This window comes from Hemiscyllium ocellatum, chromosome 44 (genome assembly GCF_020745735.1).
Source record: "Hemiscyllium ocellatum isolate sHemOce1 chromosome 44, sHemOce1.pat.X.cur, whole genome shotgun sequence".
Taxonomy (NCBI): Eukaryota; Metazoa; Chordata; class Chondrichthyes; order Orectolobiformes; family Hemiscylliidae; genus Hemiscyllium; species Hemiscyllium ocellatum.
In genome coordinates this window covers 6,062,395-6,073,638 of record NC_083444.1, presented here as the reverse complement: position 1 = coordinate 6,073,638, position 11,244 = coordinate 6,062,395, and positions in this window count along the sequence as shown.

Below are 11,244 nucleotides of genomic sequence, written 5' to 3'. Positions count from 1 at the left end.
ACTGGCCTAACCAATGTCCTGTACAGCCGCAACATGACCTCCCAACTCCTATACTCAATGCAATGACCAAAGGAGTAAGTGAAACATTTCCTGATGAAGGGCTTATGCCCGAAACGTCGACTCTCCTGCTCCTCTGATGCTGCCTGACCTGCTGTGCTTTTCCAGCGCCACACTCTTAATTCTGACTCTCCACTGTCTGCAGTCCTCACTGTCTCCAGGTACACCAAACGCCTTCGTCACTATCCTGTCTACCTGCGGCTGGAACTCTGAGCCTGCAGTCCAAGGCCTCTTTGTTCAGCGACACTCCCCAGGACCCTACCGTTATTAAGACATAGACAGATGAGTAATTGATTAGTCACGGGAGGGGGTTGGGGGGGGTGGGGTCGAGGGCTATACAGGGAGAAGGCAGGAGAATAGGGGTTGAGAAACATACCAGCTGCGGTCGAATGGTGGGCCATACTCGATGGGCCGAATTCCACTCCTACGTCGCATGGTCACTTCTTCCAATGCTGCTTAGTGCTCAATCTGTGGGGTATCACAGTTGGTCCACCAGCGACACTAAATAAATGCAGGGTGGTAGACATTTCTCTGAAGCAGAGCATACTTGCTAAAGATGTTCATTGGGATTTTCCGTTTCCACAGAATTCCTGCGATTCCTTACCTCGATGGTGGATATTGCGTACATCGCCACTGGTGAGTAACAATGATAAAGCTGGAGACAAAATGGCTGGAGGGAGGGGGGCGTCAGTCCAGATATTTTGTCAGAGTCACTCTATACAGACACCGAGTCAACCTTGGTACCCACCCTGAGGCAGAGTTGGCAGTGGAGTAAGAGGAAGGAGGAATAAAGTGAGAATGAGAAAGGGATAGGATGAGTTACCATGAAGAGAGAGTTTGAGAGAAATTGAGGGAACGGGCGCTGAGTGGGTAAAGAAGATGATTTGGTCCACTCCGCTCTACGAAGTCGGCTCCAGTAGCCTTGGCAGGGATGGTGGGAGCAAGTGAGGACTCTGGAGATCGGAGTCGAGAGTGTGTTGCTGGAAAAGCACATGCAGTCAGGCAGCATCCGAGGAGCAGAAGAATTGACATTTCGGGCCTAAGCCCTTCATCAGCCGTCAATCCTGATCTCCAGCATCAGCCGTCAATCCTGATGAAGGGCTTAAGCCCGAAACGGTTGATTCTCCTGCTCCTCAGATGCTGCCTGACCTGCTGTGCTCCTCCAGCACCACACTCTCAACCCTTATCAAATAAATCTGAGAGAAAATCCCTAGGGGTTCGGGTATGTGATTCTCAGATGTTTGCGTCACATGAGGACGGGGTGGGGGATTAAGAAAGTGTTGAGCACGCTTGCCTTCATTGCTCAGCCCTTTGAGTACAGGAGTTGGGGCGTCATGTTGGGGTTGTACAGGACATTGGTGAGGCCTCGTCTGGAGAACTGTGTCCAGTTCTGGTCTCCCTGTTATCGGAAGGATATTATTAAACTGGAGAGGGTCCGGAAGAGATTTACCGGGATGTTGCTGGGAATGGAAGGTTTGAGCTACAAGGAGAGACTGGATAGGCTGGGGCTGTTTTCCCTGGAGTGTAGGAGGTTGAAGGGTGACCTCATAGAGGTTTATAATATCATGAGGGGCATGGATAGGGGAAATGACAGGTATGTTTTTCCTAGGGTGGGGGATTTGAAGACTAGGGGACATGTTTTAAATGTGAGGGGATAGAGATTTAATAAAGACATGAGGGGCAATGTTTTTGCACAAAGGGTGGTCTGTGGGTGGAATGAACTTCCTGAGGAAGTGGTGGATGTGGGGACAGTTACAACGTTTAAAAGACGTTTGGATAAGCACATGAACGGGAAAGGTTTGGAGGGATATGGGCCAGGAGCAGGCAGGTGGGCCTAGTTTAGTTTGGGATTGTGGTCAGCACAGACCCCGAAAGGTGGTTTAAATCAACTGGGCCGAAGCGGGTACCGCAGATGCTGGAGATCAGAATCAAGATGAGAGCGGTGCTGGAAAAGCATCCGAGGAGCAGGAAAATCGACGTTTCGGGCTCCCCAGGAAGCTTTTTTCCAGCACCACTCTCATCCTGAAGGTGGTTTAAGCTGAAGGTCACCTTGCCTCAGGCGAGGGGTGACGTTGGGAAGGTGAATCCTTGGCTGGTGTGGGAGTTGAAGCCTTGCTGCTTACCTCACACACCTGAGCTAACGGTTAGTATAACCAGTCTATTTTGACTGAGTCGACTGTAAAAACAATGCAAATGCTTTTCAGTGGAGAGTCTATGACTCTATAAGTGGAATTCAGAGCTGACTGAATGGGTTTGGAGGTGAAGTTAGCAAGTTGCAGAATCTTCCCATTAATTTGTACGAATGAAGTTGTACTGTCTCTTGCAGGTATCAAGTACCACGACTCCTGTACAAAGGGACGGTCACTACCTTACTATCTGATCTTCTGTGGCAGCTGTGATCTCATGTTCACCGTCGTTTCACTGATCCCACAGACCCGTGATGGTTGGGACAAATCAAAAGGGATACTCTCCTTCAGCCTATCGCACGCATTTGCTGAGTCCTGGAAATATGTCCCAGATCGTGTCAACTTTTTCCTTTTTGCGGCAGGTAGACATTTCACTGGGTTGCACGGTTTGAATATTAATCATAGCGAGATTGTCTGTTTGAGGTTTCCTGATCGCTGTCGATGACGAAGCAACTAACCACGTCCTTGTGGACCTGGGCATCACCGGCTGGACCCAGCGTTTATTTCCTCGTCCCTAGTTTCCCCGTGAGGTGAGCTGCCTTCTTGAGCCGCTGCAGTCTGTGTGCTGGAGGGACGCCCCCGCTGTGCCATGAGGGAGGGAATTCCAGGATTTTGATCCCGAGACACTGAAGGGAAGGCCGCTATATTACAAACTTTATGGGAGGGAGAAATGGCTCAGAGGGGAACTTGTGAGTTGAGGCCCTGTCAGGACATTCGAAGTGACCCTCCGCTGAAAAGCACTTGTATTGTTTTTACAGTCGACTCAGTCGAAATAGACTGGTTATACTAACCGTTAGCTCAGGTGTGTGAGGTAAGCAGCAAGGCTTCAACTCCCACACCAGCCAAGGATTCACCTTCCCAACGTCACCCCTCGCCTGAGGCAAGGTGACCTTCAGCTTAAACCACCTTCAGGATGAGTGTGGTGCTGGAAAAAAGCTTCCTGGGGAGCCCGAAACGTCGATTTTCCTGCTCCTCGGATGTTTTTCTAGCACCGCTCTCATCTTGATTCTGATCTCCAGCATCAAGTCCAGTGGATTTAAACCACCTTCAGTCATCTCCCTGTAAAGAGAACAACAGGTCTATGGTTTGATAGGGTTCTGCTGGTAAGGCTATGGTGATTAAGATTCTAGTAACACTGTTACCGTACTCATGTAGTGAGGGGATTTGAGTATTGGAGTGAGGATTCTGGATTAGAGTGGTGCTGGAAAAGCACAGCAGTTCAGGCAGCATCCGAGGAGCAGGAAAATCGACGTTTCGGGCAAAAGCCCTTCATCCAGAATCTGGTTTCCAGCATCTGCAGTAAGGAGTAAGGATGCCTTCCTGCAGTTATACAAGGCCTTAGTGAGGCCACACCCGGAGTATTGTGCGCCATTTTGGTCTCCTAGTCGGAGGAAGGACGTTCTTGCTATTGAGGGAATCCAGCAAAGGAATACCAGACTGATTCCTGGGATGGCAGGACTGACATATGAGGAAAGGCCGGATCGATTGGCTTGTACTCACTGGAATTTAGAAAGATGGGGGGGGCAGAATCCTACAGAAACATGCAAAATCCTGACGGGACTGGACAGGTTGGATGCTGGCAGAATGTTCCCGATGTTGGGGAAGGGGTCACTGTCTAAGAATAAGGGGGTAAGGCCATTCAGGACGGGAGATGAGGAAGGATTTCTACACCCAGAGAGTTGGGAACCCACGGAATTCTCTCCCACAGGAAGCTGTCGGGGATAGTTCAGTCGAAGTATACAAGATGTGGCTCTTCTGGCTAAAGGGATCAAGGGAGGGAAAGTGGGCATAGGATACTGAGATTGCATGGTCAGCAGTGATCATATTGAATGGTGGGGCAGGCTTGAAGGGCCGAAGGGCCTCCTCCAGCTCATTTTTAAAAAATATTTCTATCAATACTTAACCAATCCTTCCAGTTTTTTGAGATGGAACAATTCTGTGAGTCAGTATTCTCACATAAAGAAATAGATCTACACTCGTGTCCCCGTGATGCCAGGCACATGACCACCCCTAACAAGTGAGAGCTTCGTTATCTTCCCTGATGCTCCCATCCAAGAAAGACGGCTCTCCCTTGCAATCCTGAAAGCGTCTCGACCAGCTCTGGGCACGCGTCAGGAAGGCAAGGGAATGCTCTTCCCGAGGAACTCGAGACTTCCCGGAACAGAGCGGTCTGTTGGGTTGGTACTTTGCCCGTTCGATGTCACAGCGGTGTGTGTTCTCTGCTATCGATTGTAAGGCTGGACCGTTGGAGAAGGGTTTGGCGGAGCATGTTAAAAAGGAGGCAGCGAATGGTGGACGTTTTGGAGTGGGTGACTGTGACCTTGGGGCAGAGTGCTCTCAGGATCACGCTGAGGCCAACTGTCGCTTATCATTCACAGAAACGATTTGGATATGAACAGAGGAAGTATGGTTAGTAAGTTTGAGGAAGACACCAAAATCGGAGGTGTAGTGTACACCGAAGCAGGTTACCTCAGAGTACAACAGGATCTGGACCAGATGGGCCAATGGGCTAACAAGCAGCAGATGGGGTGTAATTTAGATAAATGTGAGCTGCTGCTGCATTTTGGGAAAGCAAATCAGGTCAGGACTTACACATTTAATGGTAAGGTCCTAGGGAGTGTTGCTGAACAAAGAGACCTTGGAGTGCAGGTTCATAGCTCCTTGAAAGTAGAGTTGCAGGTAGATAGGATAGTGAAGAAGGTGTTTGGTATGCTTTCCTTTATTGGTCAGTGCACTGAGTATTCATAGAGTCATAGAGATGTACAGCATGGAAACAGACCCTTCGGTCCAACAGGTCCACCCTCCGAAAAGTAACCTTTCCCCTACCCTATTATTACCCCTAACTAATCCACCCTAACCTACACATCCCTGAGCATTATGGGACAGTTTAGCACGGCCAATCTGCCCTAACCTGCACATCCCTGGGCACTACGGGACAATTTAGCACGGCCAATCCACCCTAACCTGCACATCCCTGGTCACTATGGGACAATTTAGCACGGCCAATTCACCCTAACCTGCACATCCCTGGGCACTATGGGACAATTTAGCACGGCCAATCCACCCTAACCTGCACATCCCTGGGCACTATGGGACAATTTAGCACGGCCAATCCACCCTAACCTGCACATCCCTGAGCACTATGGGACAGTTTAGCACGGCCAATCCACTCTAACCTGCACATCCCTGAGCACTATGGGACAGTTTAGCACGGCCAATCCACTCTAACCTGCACATCCCTGGGCACTATGGGACAGTTTAGCACGGCCAATCCACCCTAACCTGCACATCCCTGGGCACTATGGGACAATTTAGCACGGCCAATCCACCCTAACCTACACATCCCTGAGCACTATGGGACAGTTTAGCACGGCCAATCCACTCTAACCTGCACATCCCTGGGCACTATGGGACAATTTAGCACGGCCAATCCACCCTAACCTGCACATCCCTGGGCACTATGGGACAATTTAGCATGGCCAGTTCACCCTAACCTGCATATCTTTGGACTGTGGGAGGAAACCGGAGCACCCGGAGGAAGCCCACGCAGACACGGGGAGAATGTGCAAACTCCACACAGACAGTCTCCCGAGGGTGGGATCGAACCTGGGTCCCTGGCGCTGTGAGGCAGCTGTGCTAACCACTGAGCCACCGTGTCGCCCGAGAAAGGAGTTGGGAGGTCATGTTGCAGCCTCCTATTGGTTAGGCCATGTTTTGAATAGCATCTGGATGGTTAGGTCAGATTGGGATGTCCGGTCAGTACAGACGAGTTGGACCGAAGGGTCTGTATCCGTGCTGTATGACTCTATGAAGTTCCTAAATGAGCTACATTCACAGCATGGTAACACAGTGAGAGTAGGTGCAACGGGAACATATATGTGAATGAAAATGGGGGGGGCTGGAAGAGTTCTCTATTCAACAAGATCAGGGTAGATCGTGCGTCACAACTCCACCATCTCCCCTCAGTATGCAGTACCCTACTGACATCCACTCTGAATGAACAAAGCTCAGAAACACATTGCCATTTCTCCCAGTCAAAAACCCCTTCCCAATTTTCCAGCAAAGGTCACATCCCAGAAACGAGTTATCATTATTCCCTTCACGGATGCATTGCCTGAAGGGGCGAGAGTTGGTGTCACTTCACTCTTGAGTTGAGGGTGTTGCTAGCTGGGCCTAGTGTGTATTGGCCGTCTCTAATAGCCCCTGCAGAAAGGCGGTGGTCAATGGCCTTCCTGAGTCACCACTGAAGTCATTTGGTGTAGGGATACCCAGGGCCCAGCAAGGTTAGGGAGCGACACTCAGTCACAACAGTGCGTACCAACCACAAGACTCACTGCAGAAATTCACCAAGGCTCCTTAAACAGCACCTTCCAAACCCACAACCTCTTGAAGCTAGAAGCCCAAGGGCAAAAGATTCGATGGGAACACCACAAGTGCCCCCCACCCCCCTCACCATCCAGCCTTGAAATATATTGCCCTTCCTTCAGTGTCGCTGGGTCAGAATCCTGGAATTTCCTGATGAAGGGCTTTTGCCTGAAATGTGGATTCTCCTGCTCCTCGGATGCTGCCTGACCTGCTGTGCTTTTCCAGCACCATTCTAATGATGACCCGGAGTCCTGGAGCACCCTCCCTAACAGCACTGTGTCCGGGTGGGTGGGTTTTAGTGACTACAGAGTTTCACTTGGCCAGTGTACCCAGCATCCCTTGCGGTTCGGTGCTGTGTGGGCGTCCCTACAGCACCTGGGACCGTAGAGGTTCAAGAAGGCAGCTCACCCCCACCTTCTCAGGGGGTAGCAAGGGAGGGGCGATCATGCTGGGCCCAGTCAGTGACACCCAGGTCCTGTGGGGTGAGTAAAGAAGTGGAGTTGACCAAATGACGAGGGGAAGGCAGTTCTGAGACAGGATTGTGTGTGACCTGGTCCGACAGAAAGTCTCCCAATGCCAGAGCAACGTGCCTCAAAACTGCTTCAGTGGCTACGTCAAAAGCTGTGAAAAATCTTGTTAATTTAGCGAGAGGAGGGAGTGCAGCCTCCACTGACACTTTTTTTTTAAGCAATAAGATTTTTCACAGCATCCAAAAGTACACAGAGCTCTGGACAGGATGGACTGACATCCCCCCCATCTACTGAACTCAATGGAGGTGGCATTTGAATGATCTTTAACCATGTCCTTCTCTTCATTTTTAACACAGGAAATGCCCTCATCTATTCCATACACGAGCCAGACTATGACAGCCGAGACTCCCCAGAATTCTGTGATAGATCCCTGTACCTTTTCGCGCTCTACACCCACCTTACTTCATACGCCGTCTATCTGGTCATAACCTTCTGCAGTTACTGGCAGGATTATCGGGTGAGGAGGCTGTTGTTAAGAAGACAAAGCTTCCAGACCTCCCGATGAGTTGTTGCCTGGACTTGATAAATCCTGAAGCCCTGGAATGATGTTTATTGGGTCTCTCCAAGGATTGGATTATAAACTGTGCCACAAAGGCGAAAAAGGAAAACTAAACATTGTTTTTTTTCCCTCAGTACAATAACCTCCATCAACCAAACTGGATATTAAGATGAATAATCTGATCGAATTCATTTAAAAATCCTTTTCCCCATAGGAGGTTAATGACATGGTGTTTTTACCAATGATTTATAGAGTCATAGAGATGTCCAGCATGGAAACAGACCCTTCGGCCCAACCCGTCCATGCCGACCAGATATCCCAACCAATCTAGTCCCACCTGCCAGCACCCGGCCCATATCCCTCCAAACCCTTCCTATTCATATACCCATCCAAATGCCTCTTAAATGTTGCAATTGTACCAGCCTCCACCACTTCCTTATTCCATACACGTACCACCCTCTGTGTGAAAAAGTTGCCCCTTAGGTCTCTTTTATATCTTTCCCCTCTCACCCTAAACCTACGCCCTCTAGTTCTGGACTCCCCGACCCCAGGGAAAAGACTTTGCCTATTTACCCTATCCATGCCTCTCGTGATTTCGTAAACCTCTATAAGGTCACCCCTCAGCCTCCGACGCTCCAGGGAAAACAGCCCCAGCCTGTTCAGCCTCTCCCTATAGCTCAAACCCTCCAACCCTGGCAACATCCTTGTAAATCTTTTCTGAACCCTTTCAAGTTTCACAACATCTTTCCGATAGGAAGGAGACCAGAATTGCACACAATATTCCAACAGTTTTAGCATCATCTTGAGCAACTTATTCATTGTAATTTCAAGATTTCTTTGGAAATTATCTCACAATAATTATGGATTTTTAAAAGTTCAGTCTAAAGTATGGGGATGTGATTGCTTTAACTCAAAAGAGTTCCTTTTATACCGGACTATGTATCTCTCTTCATAGAGTCCCCCACAATGTGGAAGTAGGCCATTCAGCCCATTGAGTCCCAAAGAGCATCTCACACTAACCCACACACATACCTTATCACTGTAATCCTGCATTTCCCATGGCTAGCCCCATCTAACCTGCACACTATGGGGCAATTTTAGCATAGCCAATCCATCTGACCTGCAGATCATTGGACTGTGGGACGAAACTCATGCAGACGTGGGGAGAATGTGCAAACTCCGCACAGTCACCCGAGGCTGGAATCGAACCCGGATCCCTGGCGCTGGGAGGCAGCAGCACTAACCACTGAGGGCTTAAGACTCTCGCCTGAGTCTTAAACCTTGCTGTCCATAACTCACACCAAACCGCATTCACTGGTAGGCTTTATGACTCACTCACTTCCCTTGTCTGTCCATCCAACCGTGACTCAATTCGAAATTCCTCATTCTCGTTTTCAAATAACTCCACAGCCTCTCCCTGTTGTCACCTCTAGTTCCAGCTTTGCGATTCTTCGTCATCTCTGTACATCTGCAACCCTGACCTCCTGAACATGCCTCAGTAATGCCCATCTCTCCCATTGGTGACCAAGTCTTTAGCCGGGGGTGTGGTGCTGGAAAAGCGCAGCAGGTCAGGCAGCATCCGAGGAGCAGGTGAATTGAGGTTTCGGGCAAAAGCCCTTCATCAGGATTCCTGATGGAAACCTTATGCCCGGAACGTTGATGCTCCTGCTCCTCGGATGCTGCCTGACCTGCTGCGCTTTTCCAGCAACACATTTTCAGCTCTGATCTCCAGCATCTGCAGACCTCACTATCTCCTTAAATCTCTCCACCTATCTCTCTCTCTCCTCCTATACATTGATCCTTAGGACCAGCCACTGCCAGAGTGTAGCCGTTGCGGCTGTACAGGACATTGATGAGGCAATCTTTGAGATACTGTGTTCAATTCTGACCAGACTTCAAAAGATATCTGATTAGCTGTACAGTGCATTGGGACACAGAGTCATAAAACACAAAAAAAAATCCCTTCAGTCCAACCAGTCCATGCTGAGATTATGTGATTGTGAAGACCATATGATATAGGGGTGAGTTCAGGCCATTCAGCCCATCCAGTCTGTTCTCCCCTTCAATGCTGGCTGGTATATTTCTCAGAGAAAGTGAGGACTGCAGATGCTGGAGTTCAGAGCTGAAAATGTGTTGCTGGAAAAGCGCAGCACATTCCTGAAGAAGGGCTCATGCCCGAAACGTCGATTCTCCTGCTCCTTGGAAGCTGCCTGACCTGCTGCGCTTTTCCAGCAACACATTTTCAGCTCTGGTATATTTCTCAACCTTATTCTTCTGTATTCTCCCGATAACTCTTAATCCCTCTCACTAATCAGGAACCTATCTCTCTCTCTCTCTCTCTCTCTCGATCCTTGAAGACTCCATGTCTTCCCCTCCACCCCACTCTGGGGCCGTGAGTCCCACAGAGAACCCACCCCCCGGCTGGAGAGATTCCTCTCCACCTCAGTCCATCCCCTCACCCTGAGGCTGTGCCCTGGGGTTCCTCGTCTCTCTGAGCGGTGGAAACACCTTCCCCCCACCCCCCCTCCCCACTCTGTCCCAGCCCTCTCGGTGTTCTGTACGTTTCAATCCGATTCCCCCACCCCCCCATCATCGTTCTCAACCCCATCGGGTACAGACCCAGAGTCCTCGACCGCTCCCCATGTGACAAGCCCTTCACCCCCGGGATCATTGCCATAAACATCCTCTGAGCCCCCTCCAACATCCTTCCGTAGATTATGGGGCCCGAAAGTGCTTACAGTATTCCAAACGCAGTCAGAGCGGTGCCGCACACTATGGGACAATGTAGCAGGGCCAATCCACCCTAACCCGCACATCCCTGGGCACTATGGGACAATTTAGCAAGGCCAATCCACTCTAACCTGCACATCCCTGGGCACTATGGGACAATTTAGCACGGCCAATCCACCCTAACCTGCACATCCCTGGGCACTATGGGACAATTTAGCACGGCCAATCCACCCTAACCTGCACATCCCTGGGCACTATGGGACAATTTAGCACGGCCAATCCACCCTAACCTGCACATCCCTGGGCACTATGGGACAATTTAGCACGGTCAATCCACCCTAACCTGTACATCCCTGGGCACTATGGGACAATTTAGCACGGCCAATCCACCCTAACCTGCACATCCCTGGGCACTATGGGACAATTTAGCAAGGCCAATCCACCCTAACCTGCACATCCCTGGGCTCTATGGGACAATTTAGCACGGCCAATCCACCCTAACCTGCACATCCCTGGGCACTATGGGACAATTTAGCACGGCCAATCCACCCTAACCTGCACATTTTTGGACTGTGGGAGGAAATCCATGTTGACACGGGGAGAATGTGCTAACCCCACACAGACAATCGCCTGAGGCTGCAATCGAACCCGGGTCCCTGGCGCCATGAGGCAGCATTGCCCACAGAGCCACCGTGCCAGCCTCAGCATTGTCAGAATAGAGTGTACTTAGGACGCTGCACTTTGGATCCTGCCTGAACTGCTGTGCTCTTCCAGCACCACTGATCCAGAATCTGGTTTCCAGCATCTGCAGTCATTGTTGTTACCTTGTATTTCGGTTAAAGCCTAAGGGGTGGACATCTCCAACCCATTAACAAGT